This window comes from Vicugna pacos, chromosome 19, assembly GCF_048564905.1.
Source record: "Vicugna pacos chromosome 19, VicPac4, whole genome shotgun sequence".
Lineage (NCBI taxonomy): Eukaryota > Metazoa > Chordata > Mammalia > Artiodactyla > Camelidae > Vicugna > Vicugna pacos.
The window spans coordinates 39,557,655-39,571,677 of NC_133005.1; the positions used below are offsets into that span (position 1 = coordinate 39,557,655).

The 14,023-nt window shown below is 39.5% G+C and overlaps 1 long non-coding RNA gene across 3 annotated transcripts in view; it reads left to right on the forward strand.

Moving 5' to 3' along the window:
• LOC140687466 (uncharacterized) overlaps positions 1-14,023 on the forward strand; it is a 74,811-nt gene that overhangs the window by 44,081 nt on the left and 16,707 nt on the right. For 2 of the 3 annotated variants that reach the window (XR_012061834.1, XR_012061837.1), the window contains one exon: positions 8,645-8,868. The exons of the other annotated variant lie outside the window; for it this stretch is intronic. This is a non-coding gene — a long non-coding RNA (uncharacterized lncRNA). Of the gene's footprint in view, positions 1-8,644; positions 8,869-14,023 lie in introns of those variants that run through there. 3 annotated transcript variants of the gene reach the window in all.

The following is a 14,023-nucleotide window of genomic DNA, read 5'->3' on the forward strand; positions in this document are numbered from 1 at the left end:
ACCAGCTCACAGCTGTATTTCCAGCATCTAAAGCAACACCTGACAGGTAGCCTGAGTCCAGCGCTGTTTGCGGACAGGAAGTATCAGCTGGTTCTGTTCCAACCGATGGTGCTACCATGATGAGCGAGATGAACGTGTTCCCTGCCTTCCTGGAGCTTCTCTTTCACTCCGGGGAGCCTGTCAAGGATCCTGAGAGCAAACAAATTCATTATTACTAATAGTGACAAATGCTGTGAAGGAAACTGTGCCGTTAATTCAGGGTCTCACATCAGAGAACGTGAGACTTCCTGGGTCTGAATTTTATTTCTTGATCCAGGGCTGAGACTAGGGTGAGGCTAGTGAGGCATTCGCCTGAGGCACAACATCTCAGAGGCACCAAAAACTCAGTGATTGACGTAGATATTATTTCAAAACCGTATTTTAAAAAAATCGAAATCATGCCCCCCAAAATCCATGCTGAACAAAATGTCAAACTTTTAAATAAAGAGAGAGACTAAGAGGGGAAGGTATAGATCAAGGTCCTGGGTTCAGTCCCCAGTACCTCCATTAAAAAAATTATAATAATAATTCAATAAATTAAACCTAATTATCACCACCCCCCCAAAAAAAGACAGAGATTCAAGTGAGGCGAGTGAGGGCAGCCATGTAAGTGTTCTCTGGGCTTCTTTCTCCATCTACAAAACAAGATAACAATGGTACCGACCTTCTAGGGCTTTGTCAAGGTTAAATGGCAGGGAATTCGTGCCGCTGCCGACACACAGGAAGAGCTCAATGAATGGTAGTTATTATTATGTTCACCAGTGTTATTAGTGCTATGGAAGTCCATTGTGGAAGAAACACTTGAGCAATAACATCAAAATAATTCAGAAAACTGAAAGGGCTAGTTACAGCATTTTTGTCGGACCTAAAACACCACCACTCGACGTAAGCTGCCCCATTATTATTTTACGGACTATTAAGGAAGAAAGAAGGGCTTCCCAATATAACTGCAAGATGCCATCAACTGCAAAATGCATACTAACTTCAGTTATATTAAAATGTGAAAACTAAAGTGTACCTTAGAATTGATCAACTATGGTACTGGGCCACCCTGAGCCATGACAATGAAGCGTAAACGTGTGTATTAAAGATCACCTACTTCCAAACAATTGAGGGTTTAAATAGACATTTTTGGGAAATTCTGTCTAGCTCACAGATCGAAATTCTACAATCCCCGAGCACCTAGAGCTCATTGTTTAATAATGATTGTTGAATGAAAAGAATGAATGAATGAGAAATGAAAAATTAGTTAAAGCTATAATGGAAAAGAGCCTCTGCTCAGAAACAGCAATGAAAATTATATAAAACAACAACAGATGCCCTGGAGAAAGGCAGATGGAAAACTATAGTGATAAAAAATAAGGAAGATTTGGGTACACATTTTCTTAATTTAAAAATTAAAATAGCAGTGCCCCCTGTAATCCCGCTGTGGTTAACCTGGGATGTTTTTAGAAGAACTGCGTTATTTTGACACAGCGGCACTCCGTTAAAATCGACTTCTGTGCTGAGTACCTGTCCTGTCTCTATCCTGGACAGGTAAATCTGTAGTCAACATTTTTAGGAAGTGGATCTTAAGAAATATTTTGAATGAAAGAATGAATGAATGAATTCTGTACATACGGGGGATCTGAACCTAGCCCACTAATTTAGTCCGATTATCAACATCAGAAAAATATTTGGACTACTCCCACAGAGAGAATATTCAAAGACAGCGAGCCTCCTTTCAAAGGGACTTGGCTTGCCCTCAGTTGAGGTTTATGACATTTAACTTAAAAGAAAAGCTGTCCATTTTTTAAACTATTATTATTTCCAGACATTTTATGAGAAAGGAGTCACACACATCTCTGTAACTAATGAATTATTTTCTGCTTAGAGTTAATTTTTCAGTCACTTTGCATAGTTACATAAGCTAGTTTTCTCCAAGACTAGTCGTTTTTTTTTTTTTTTCCTTTTTCAGAGTGGGGGGGGGGAATGTTTTCATCTAAATTATCTTGGAATATTATCACCATTCCACATTGTTGCTTTGTTCAGTTAAGTATATCCCTTAGCATTTATAAAATTTGGTAAATATTATTGGTGTACCTTTCTGTTTATGTTCTTTTGAAGAAAAGCAGGGGGAAAAAATTATACCTCCCATGTTGAATTAAGAGCATACAGACTTCTTTTTCCCCTTTTCAAAAAAAAAAAAAGTATTTTGGCAGTTGAAAACAGGTGCTTATTCAGTTTATTCACGATATGAGAAAGATCAATGCACATTTGAAACTCCTCTTTCTTCAGAGCAGAAAATTCTAAGGGTTGAGCAAAACAGAAAACAGAGTCCTTTCCTAAATATAGCAACGTCATATGACCCGACTCGTCTTTGTACTCAGAGCGTTAAGGTATTAGACACATTGCTTCATGGATGCAGCATATAATTACTTTAGGAAAGAGAGAGCCTGACCAACCAGCACAGATACAAATGTTGGGCTTCTGTCTGTCCTTTTTGATCTAAGGAAATAGATTGAAGAATGTTGTTGGGACGTCCCCACGTGACAGCTTGTCATTTGGGTAAACTTTCCCGCTGCACACAGAAACCCTTCTTCCATTTCTGGTTTTATTTTCATACTCTTTTCACAATGACCGATATTTAAACACTTTTCCCACAGTAGATTTTTTTTTTTCCCCGCTTGCTTCTTTAACTGTGAGTCTTCAAGCTGAGGCTAATTCAATTTTGTCAGTTATCATGATCACTCCCGCCAGCATTATATAGTTCTCAGTATCAAGCCCCTGTAATTAATCTCTGAAGGTGGCGTTTTGCTTGCTTTATTTTCAAAGGCTTCTTTATAGGGGAATTTGCACGTGTATCCTTCTTTTTCAAGAATGTTTTCCAGGTTTACTGCATTCCTGGACGTTTCCATTCAAGATTAAATTGGGAATGGGAAGTTCAAGAGCTATCACTGCATTTAGGAGTGTTTATCTGCCAACCAACATTCTTAAAATGCCATTTCTATTTTGCAAAAGGTAGATCTTTCTAGCCAAGCAAGGGTTTGCAAAACCCTAATTAAGAAGGAACCTGCTTTGGTAGGGGTGGGGGATGGGTGGAACTGCCACATATTAAAATTGAGAAAAAGCCTGCCCAAAACTGGAGAAAGGCAGCGGTTCTCCCATTGCTTTTAGCGTTGATCAGAAGGAAGGGTTTCTTCGTTTGCCCTCTGGGCCCACGGGAGGGGACGAGCAGAAGGAAGTAACAAGGATTGTCCCACACTTGAAGGAAGCTGAGGCCTCAGCTGGTTGCTAAAAATTAAATTAAAATTAAAAAAATGTAGCTCAGGCATATGGCAAGTTGTGGACCAGAACTGAGAATTTGGTTGTAGAATGCTGGTGTTTCTACTTGGAAATTTATCACCCTGTCCCCTGGACCTGTCTTTAAACAAGTTCAGTGGTGATATCCACTCATTAGTTTTGGAGGCCCCTTATGAAATCCATTTTTTCACAAATCTTTTACTTCACAGTATTTTTTTTTTTTACACTCAGCATGCATTTGAATCTTATTATAAAGTTAAAATTATTTTTTCAAACTATGTGTTTTTGACAGACATATCAAAAGACTCCAAATTTCTTTAAATACTGCTCTTTTCAAAACAACCCTCCAGAAGTTAGATTAAAAATTGTGTATGTCTCTATGACCTTTACTTGTCTTAAAAAAAAAAAAATTAAACAAACTGCCTTTTTGGAATGTCCCTTGCAAAACGATAAATCATAGCTTTATCAACTTCCCCAGAGGCCTTCAGAACAAAAGGAGAAATTTCAGCTAAGATCAATTGCTCTGTAAACTTATCCTAAGAGGTAGCATTTCCCGCTAGGTATTTTGTTCACGGTGCAGCATTTAAACAATTAACCGCAAAAACCTGCTTTCCTTTTTGATACTGAGTGAGGATCCCAGGCCTGAGGGAAAGGGCAGACACCAAGCACAGCTCAGGGATTTACCCAGATTCGGGTTTTATTTCCTTAATTGCTGAGCTGAAGCCTGCTATGTGGTGAGTGATCAAGAGTTAAGAGTTTCAAAGTTAGGTAAGCAGTAAACTCATTTCCAAGGGTTGTCGTCCCAAATTACTCCTGCTTCTAAATATGGAAGCTTCCTTTGTCCCAGTGCATGTGTATGTAGCGCTTCCCAGCCTGCGACAGTGTTCTCTCTCTCTTCCCTTCTCCCTTTTAATAATCCAGAGTACTCAAGTGCTCATTAATACTTAAGAGTATTTTGTAGTTTACTCTGTAAAACATCAAGCATGTCAAGAAGGGAAGGAATTCCTTCCATAACATTATCTGTGGACATTTTCTGCCTCTTTCTAAAATCTCCCTGAATCCTATTCCTGACTTCATTTCTGATTAATCACTTGGCTCTCAAGATTATTCAGGAACCACACTCCACCAGCCATGAACTATCTTTGGGAGATGAACTCACTAAAATGTGCTTTGTTACTTGAATTTGCCCAAGCTGCTGCATTTTTCTTTTCTAATAAAATCTAGAGATATTTCCATCTTTGCAATAAAAGAAGGTAGATTTAAAAAAACCCCATAATTTCCCCATATCTCTCTAATCAATTTCATTTTATCACGAAAAGAATTTTAAATCTCCAGAAGTAGCTGGCTTCTCCTTTTTTTTTTTTTCTTATATAGTCACTAGGTCAAAAAAAATCCACATGTAGTAATAGGAAGTGAACACATTACACATAGATTTTAAAAATCCTGTCACATACAAGTCATTTTAAACCAGAATCCTTAAAACTTTGCTCTTACAGAACTTTTCATTGAAGTATAGTATTTTCACATATATACACATATTTATATATGTTTATATATCCATCAATACTTAGGCTCAGTGAGGTTGAGAAAGTAGACCTGGAATCAAGATACTGAAACCACCACACTGGAGAATTAGAAATCATACAACTGGGTTTATCCCAGCTCTTCAATTATCTACAGGGAAATTTAGGCTGAGAAAAGCTATTTAGCTTGCCTTAGGGTATTTTACTTGGACTCTGGTTCTAGATTTGCCATATCATTTTGCACTGAACCTGTAGGGGCTCCATTTTCTCATCTGTAAAGTGGGTCCATTGGGAGACACGATTTTACGGTACTTAAATGTATGTGATTTTGAGAACTGGGATTTGGGTCATGCAAAAGAGGACAACCAGGTCTCCATGTGACCAGTCAAATCCACCTTTTCACCGATGAAATCAGTTTATTTTGGCCCTGGACAGCCATTAGCCATCTTTCACTAAAAGGCTGGGTTCTGGCAGCTGGGGTTTCCTGCACATTTTCTGTACATTTTCACCAGCCTTTGATTCAGAAGAATCCAATTAGAGTCGATTCCTTTAGTGCAAGTGGCAGCAGATACTAGACTATCCAGAATTGTCAGAATCTCATTTCCGGCTTCACCCAGCCTCCCTGTCTCTGTTTTGCATAGTTTTCAGCTTTGCCAGAATGGGTCCGTTGTACTTTTGGGAATTTCCTCAACCACCCGTCATTTCAGGCTGAACATTAATGATTTATCCAGCAAGAGTTATTAAAATTGACTGTGGTCTCTGAAAAAGGGATAGTCTGTCAAATCCACATCTTCAGACTAAATTGGATATATTTTGCACGGATTGTGATTAATGCAAGGTAATTTCAGAGGATGGCTTTTACTAATTAATAAATCAATCACCTTGACTCATCTCGGTAGACTAAACGTTGAAAGTGCGTTACTGACTTGTTCAAAACCAGGATCTCATGCATACATAGTTTAGTGGTTTAATGTAATTCTTCTTAAGAAAGCAAGCAGATTGAGCAATATTTTAATTCAGAAACAAGTTGCTCAATGTGTATCCTCTGAGCATAACAAGCTTGAGAAGGGAAGCGATAAAACCCAGGCAGTCTACTAACGTGTTCCTGCTTCTTGACTGATTATACATTTACAACCAAACTCATATTGTTACAAAGGATTTGGAGAGGTCGGACGGGAGCATCTTACTACCCACAGAAGGACTTCTGAAGTACCAAACTTCTGAAAGCACCAGACTGACTTAAAACAACAAAATAAAGAGATGATTTATCTGAGCTGTTATAACACGTCTGGCTCTAAAACTCTACAGAGCTTGTGAAATAAATGCAGGTGAATTTCTTCCCCTCTTCTGCCCACAGAGAAGTTTTGTTATTTAAAAAGCCACTGGTTATGGTTTCAAGGAAGGAAAATGGTTTGTGTTTTTCTTATCATGTCGAAAGGGATAATATACACCACTTAACAGTTAACAGACAGTGATAAGTGGCCTTTCAAAGTGTCTCCCTGCAGCTAATTTCAGAGGGGTCTGAGCCAGGTAATAATACATACACATCTGGAAACTTCCAGTAACCAAAAAGGAAAAATAAAAAAGTAATTCAATTCCTGTGTAAATGAATCTAAAAGGCTTTCTCGAAGTATATTTTCTGTTTTCTGTTACTAGAGTATTTAAAAAATTTCTCCGTGGAGGAACAGGCATTTAATGAATGTTATACAAAAGAAGGCAGAGCTCGGGTCCCAGCCCTGGAGGGGTTTACAACCACCTAGAACACTGGGAGAACTACAGTCCTGCCCTTCTAGAATATTCAGTGACTCGGCCCAGAACCCCAGACACTTCTGAGCCTGGCTTCTCCGAATGGGGATGGGGAGGCAGACAGGAGAGAGTGGGAACAGCCCCCTGAGGTGGGAGGGAGAAGAGGGATGGGGAGGAAATGAAATCAGAAGGACCCAAGCTTCCAGATCACTTCTCCACGCCCACCCTCACTGGCTGTGGCACACAGAATTCTTCTCCTTTGAATGCTGATACGGCATTCACAGCCAGTCAGGTCTCCTGAGCAGATTAACACGTAGTCAGTCAGACTTTTTTTTTTTTTTTTTCCGTTGGTTGGTGGAGGAGGACAGAAAAAGGAGGGAGAAAGAAGAAAAGGAATTTTTCTTATTTTGTAATTGGCTTTATTCCTTTGACAACTATGTAAGTTTAAAAATCTAAAGATCTAATCTGTTCTTAGAAACAATGATCAGTACATATATAGAAGCTAAAAAAAAGTGCAGTGTACTGTATATACGTATTTACATGCGATATAATGTGTATGTGCAGTCGAACTGTAAAAATTCTACCTAATAAAACTGAAAAAGGAAAAAAATTTAAAAATAAAAATTTTGAATAAAAAAGGAATTTTTTAATTTAATTTTTTGTGGGAGATAGATTTCTTTATTTATATGTATGTATTTATTCATTTATTTATTTAATGGAGGTACTGAGGATTGAACCCAGGACCTCATGCCTGCTAAGTACACTCTCTACCACTAAGCTATACCCTCCCCCCTTACTTTAATTTTTTAATTAAAACATTTTTAAATTTACTTTTTAAATAATAAAATAATAGTAATGATGACAATAGTTAACTAGTATAGATGTTTTGAAGTGCCGGGTCTAGGAGGAGTAAGGACTTTCTAGCCTTATTCCCTGAACGCCTAGTTAGGCAAATCTCACCCTAGCTGACACACCCTCAGTTTCCTAAAATCCTTTAGTCATCTTTCCTGAGGGCATTTGATGATTTTCCCGCCTTAAACTCCCACTCTTGCTAAGGGCCATCTATGTGAGACAGGTGCACCTTCCAGGGTGAAATTATGAGGTTCCCAGCTAAAACGTGGTAAGGAGAGAAGAAAATGCTGGATTCTCCTATAGTGTAATGTACAGTCTTTGCTACCCTGAACAGTCAGAGCCATTCTCCATTGGAATCCCCATTCTGCCATTCAAAGTTGCGTGACCTCAGGCAACCTCGCCATACCTCAGTCTTGCCTTCTATAAAATGGGTATAATAATAGTATCAAGCCCTAGCATCATTACGAGGGCCAAATATGTTAACACATACATCTGGCAGGGAGTAAGCTGCAAATAAAGGCTGACTATTGTTTACATGGTCGTTTGGGGGTCATCTGTTAGGACACTGCCAACTGCTGGTAACTTTCTTCAGCCTGGAATTGGGTTAACGAATAATCACCTAAGAAAATATTAAAGATCAGTGATTCTTGAGAAAATGTATCTTGCCAATATCATGACTTATCCACTACAGAAACTTCTAAAAGCTAAATTAATTTCTAAATGAGTCCATTTTTAGATTAGAAATTCTACACACTTGAGTCTATCTTGCCTCCTAAGAATATAGTACTTTCATGAGAAAAGGAACTCAGAGTCTCCTACAATTTTCTATAATGGGCATTTAACTTACACTGCGTCAAGGGAACAGGTAAGGAGAAATAATACTTTCAGGTGTAAATGGGACACCTGATTGGGCTGATTTGGGTAGTTCATTTTTAGATTTTTCAAGCCAAATGATAAATAATAGTGCCTAAAAATTTAAAAAGCCTGCTCTCTGCCTGTAATTATATTTGTTTTTATTCTTGATGTTGTTCATTTGTGGGTTCCCTCTTTTCTTACTCATTCCTGCGAACGGTCTGTGTTGATTTTATTGGACTTTGCAAAGAACCAGTGACTGGTACTGTTTTTTTTTTCATGTCACATGAAAAAAAGTTTACTTAATTACTTTAAGTTTACTAATTCCTTCCTTCCGTTTATACTTATAGGTAATATCCATACACATATGGTCTTGAAGGTACGCACCAAACAGAATAGCATTTGGCCTGGAGGAATGGAGACCAGGACTAGAACTGGAAAAGGCACCTCACAGATGATTTCACCCTGAACAAAAATGTGGGAGTTTTCTGGTCTTGTTTTGTTTTGAGATGTTACTTTCTTACAAGAAGAATGTATTCAGATTTTATTTGAATAATTAAAAATACAAAGAAAACACCCCAAGCTTCCTTAACCATCTGCTGCCCGCTGGGCTCACCTGCAAGGTCCAAAGAACAGGAAGCAGGGAGAGGGGAAGGATGGAGGGTGTGGAAGGGGGTGGGCGGGGCAGGAAGAAACGGGGCGAAGGGGGGAGCTGCTCAGGCTGCTTTCTTAGGTCGCCGTGTTCTCATTTTCTGCCTCCCCCACCCACGGATTTCCCCAAAGTGTGCTAAGACCGGCACATCTTTTAAATTTGGTGAGAGAGAGAAAGAGAGAGAGAGAGAAAGAAAGTGACGGATCACGTGATTTTCTGGAACGCAGACTCACTTCTTTATTTTGATTCTCAAGTAAACTTACTATCTCCAAAATGCCTTGCAAGCATCGGAAAGAGTAAAGTCATGTTCCACTGGAAAGGGTCACTTCTTAAGTTCACATGAACTGATTCTTTGATCCTCCCTCGTTTTGCTCTTAAGATTTACTTCTCTTTCAAATCAAATAATTTGTTTCTTTCTCATTCTGAGAAAAGCTTTCTAGATGTGATTTCCCTTTTGAAAGGAAGACTTTGATGTCCTTCTCCAGCACATCCTTTCTTAAAGGGATCGGGTAAAAGGAGACAGGCCTCCGGGGCTGAGAGCAGTTTAAAAAGTCACTTTCCAAATGCCCCTGTCTTCCCCTTCAGAGTCTTGGATTGAAACCTCCCAGCTGCTGGAAGACATTTCCAAAGGCAGCTCTGTGGCCGCGACACCCCTGCTCCCAGGGGAAGCCCCCACACTGGTGTCTTTGGACTCTGGAGGCCGGTGAAGGTGGAGGTGGCAAAGCAGAAGGGAAGCCTGTGTTCATTTTTGAGTAAAGCCATTTCCATGCGAGGATTATAGGCTTTGAATGAGCAAGAATTCTATCATTTATTTAGTCCTTGTCGCCTAGGACTTCAAGGCAGCAACAGGCGAAAATCCACGGTGGTCCATTTCAGGGGGGTAGATTTCAAGCGTCTGGTTTGTGGCGTGCTACCTTCCTTGATCCCGGTTTGGAGCATCTCTAGGGATGGCGCCAGGTTGCAGCACCTGCCCCACAGTGGCCCAAAACGCTGACAACCAGTCAAGCCTCTTAGTGAGGAATGAGATGTTTGTACACGAAATGACCTTTAATCGTGTCTTAGAAACTCGGGGCAGATCAACATGTGGTTTCAGTTATTCTGCAGAGGTTACTGCGTTTCAAGCTGTTTTGTGTTAGTTTTCAGCATTTAAATGAAGTATTTTCTCTTTCATATGTTTGATGTGGCTCAAAGAAGTTTGCTGCTTTTTCTCCCTTCTTCTCATAGGTTTAATTGTTTGATTAGATCTTTTTGTTAAGTCAGATCAAAGATGGCTTTTCTTTCTTTAGGAGAGACCTTTTCTGGTAACAAATCCATAGAAGGGATCCCATCGTAAAGAGAGGCATTTTATTTGAAAGACTTTGAAAAGGGAAACGTGGGCGTGAAGAGATGTTTTTATTTTTGTATTATGTTTATCTGTCAAAGAGTTTGATGAAAGTAGATACTCACTCTCAACTTCGGGTTGACTGTGGGAAGGCTTCTGTGGTCTTAGCTGGATGGCCGTATTGTGATGGAAACATCCACTTCATATGTCTTGATGCAGGACAATCAAAGAGCGGTAACAGTTCTTCCCCATTCCTGCCTTTAATATGGAGAGGCTGGCTTCCTGGCTTCTGCTGTTCTAGCCACCTGAACTGTCCCTTCCATGCCTCTTTGTTGGACAAACTTCTTCCTCTATTTCAAGAGGAAACTCAGGAGTTTCCAGAAAGCATGTGTGTCCCTGCAGCAACCTACGGTTACATCCACCAAGGGCCCACCATGCTCTAGTGAGATGATGTGTTTACTTGGTGGCCCGCCTCCACCTTAGGGGCAGGAAGTGTGCTGTTCCCCTTTGTCCCTCTCCCCTCCCTGCGCTTGCTGGAGCGCAACAGGTATCTGTCAATCTGAACTGAACAAAGGCAGAAACGTGGTCAGTATTTGCTTCACTATAAAAAAGGAAATTAGGGTTATATTAGGAGTATTTGGCAGTGACACGTAAATGACATCTGTAAAATGTCACTGATGGACCATGTGGATGCTCCTAGTCAGAATTTACTGGGATCTCAAATGATGCATATTTTTCTTATTTACCGTGTTACTTCATCTGTCTCTTCAATTTAAAATATCCACCCACGAGGGCAGAGTTTTTGTCTACTTTTCTTGACTGCTGTGTCCCCAGCATTCAGAACAACCCCTGAGACAGAGCAATGGCTCAAAAATTTTTTGTTAAATGGACAAAGCAATCTATACACCATTCCACCCCCGCTTCCAGTCATGATGATGGAGGGGGTGGAAATTGATATAGTCATCCAAATTCAAACCATAGATTACTAAGTAAGTCCTAGGGGTGTAATGTTTAGCATGGTGACACTAGTTAACAATACCATATTACATATTTGCAAGTCGCTAAGAGAGTAGATCTTAAAAGTTCTCATCACAAGGAAAAAAAAATTGTGTAACCACCACGCCTGGTGATGGATGTTAAGTAGACTTGTGGCAATCATTTCGCAAGGTATGCAAATAACAAATCATTATGTTGACCACCTGCAACAAATAGAATGTTGTGTGTCAATTTATAACTCAATTTAAAAAAGAGATTACTTTCTTTTCAGTTATTGGCATTCCAGGTTCCCTCGGTTACATGATGGTTGTTATAATTCTCCAGTTGCCTTGACTGTGAGGTTCAGCCTTAGGCATCCAAACAGTGCATCACAAGGTAGATGCTGTTCTGATGCTCAAAACAGTATATTCTTTATTCTTCAAAAAAAAAAAAACAAAACAAAACTCAGGAAATTCCATGAAAACATTTCAGGAAAACGCATTATTTGGTGACATGAAGAACTGCTGAAACCGAATTGTAAAATACTTCTTTTGCTGTCATTTCCTGTAGCATTCTTTAAGAGTAGGTGCTTAATACTGAACACTGGAATTTGACACAACACTGTAAAATGATTATGAATCAATAAAAATGTAAAAAAAAAAAAAGAGTAGGTGCTTAATAAGTCAGACAGAGAAGGACAAATACCGTAAGATATCACTTATATGTGGAATCTAAAAAAAAAAAAACAACTAGCGAATATAACAGAAAAGAAACCGACTCACAGATGTAGATAAGGAGCTAAGTGGTGCCAGTGAGGAGAGGGAAGGGAGAGATGGAGGTTGGGGGTTAAGAGGCACAATCTACCAGGTATAAAATAGTCTACAAGGATGTATTGTACACCATGGGGAACACAGCCAATATTTTATAATAACTATAAATGGAGTATAACCTTTAAAAATTTGTGAATCATTAGATTGTATACCTGTAACATATAATATTGTACATCAACGATACTTCAATTTTTAAAAATATGATATTGTTAAGTAAATTAATTAATAAAGTTAAAAAAAAAAGTAGGTGCTTAATAGAACTTTCTTGATTGGTCCATGGCAAGGAAATGGAAACAGTGAAAGCAGCTGGTGTGTAAAGCACAAGCTGCCTCCCTCCAGGACCAAGCCGGTGAGGCTCTCTGCTGGACCCCCACAGCACGCCCGGCACACGGGAGGCCACCCGGAGCTGAGCTGATGGATGAATGAGTGAATGAATGAATGGTGTCCATCTCAGCTACCAATAAAGAACTTGAACTTCAGGCACCATTTGAGATCATGAGAAGCTGTGGGAGAAATTTCCCCTGCATTTGCAGCCTAGTGGTTGGAGGGCTAACCATTTAATTTGAACATTAGGTGGCCATTCGTATGCCCAATTAAAAGTTTCCAACCACAGTTTTGCTTCTGTACGTACTGCCCCTGTCATTAACCGTGTGTGTAAAGTGCATTAGGTTTTTGTAACAGGAGAAACAAGGAAATACGTATACCTGTGGAAGAGAGGTGAGCATCCAATGATGCTAGGAGTGAAAAGCAACAAAAATTTCAAGCCATTAGATAATGTTTTTTCCTTCTGTAGAGCACAAGGCCTCTGAGAGCAGGCCCTGACCAACCAATCAACAAAAAAGTAAAATTAAAAAAATACTTTTAAGGCCAACACAAGGTCTGGCCAGCTAAGTATCTTTACTCAGTGTTATCAATTTGCTTTTTTTTTTGGTGTAACAAGCCACCCCCAAAATGCAGTGGCTTAAAGCAACCAACTGTCAAAAAAAAATTATTTTAAGACTTTTTTTTTTACAGTAATTTTAGATTCACAGCAAAATTGAGGGGAATGTACAGAGATTTACCAAATACCCCCTATTCCAACACATGCACAGCCTCCCCTCAGCCATTTTTTTTTCAGTTTTTTTTCTTCTAGATTAAAGTTATTTGGCTTATCTGTCCATATAAGCAAACTGTCACTGTTGGGTTCCCTTATGCCCTTGTGGTCAGCGGGTCGGCTGCTGGGTGACGGAGGGTGGCCTCCCCATGTGACTGCTGGCTGCCCCACTGGACAGTGCAGGAGTCCTCGGCTTGGACAGTTTGCTCCATGTGGTCACTCATCCTCCAGTGGGGTAGCCCAAACTTCTTCCCTCCACGGTCTCAAAGAGTGAAATATACAAAGCGCCTTGCTCAGGCCCCGTGTCCCGTCACCAGGGCTCGAAGATACTGCTAATGAATGATTATCATTGGGGGAAACTGGTGTAGGCAAAACTAGGTAATGTGATCAGTAGATTAACACAATCTGGCAGACATAAATCACTGCATAAAAACACAGGAGAGAGGCTATCACTGCTAGGGTTGTCAGATTTAGCAAAGCAATAATAGCATGCAACAGTTGGACTACATTTATACCAAAAAAATTATTTGCTGATTGTCTACAAGTCAAACTTAAACTGGGCATCCTGTATCTTTTCTGGCAACCTTACTGTTAACCCCCATGTTGTAGATCTCAACTTTTCCATTAGGATCCCTGGAATTCACTGCATGACAGATAACCAAATGTTACTTACAGAGAGAGCAGGGGGTCAGAGTCAATGGTATATTCAATAATAGTAAAGCTTAAGTTCTTTCTTTTTTTTTTTAATATAAAAAACAAATGGAAAATTTAAAAAACAAACAAAAAAGAAGCAAATAGAAATGGAAGTTTTAATATTTTCTTTTGCTACCCAGTGGATCACCCGGCACCAACCACACC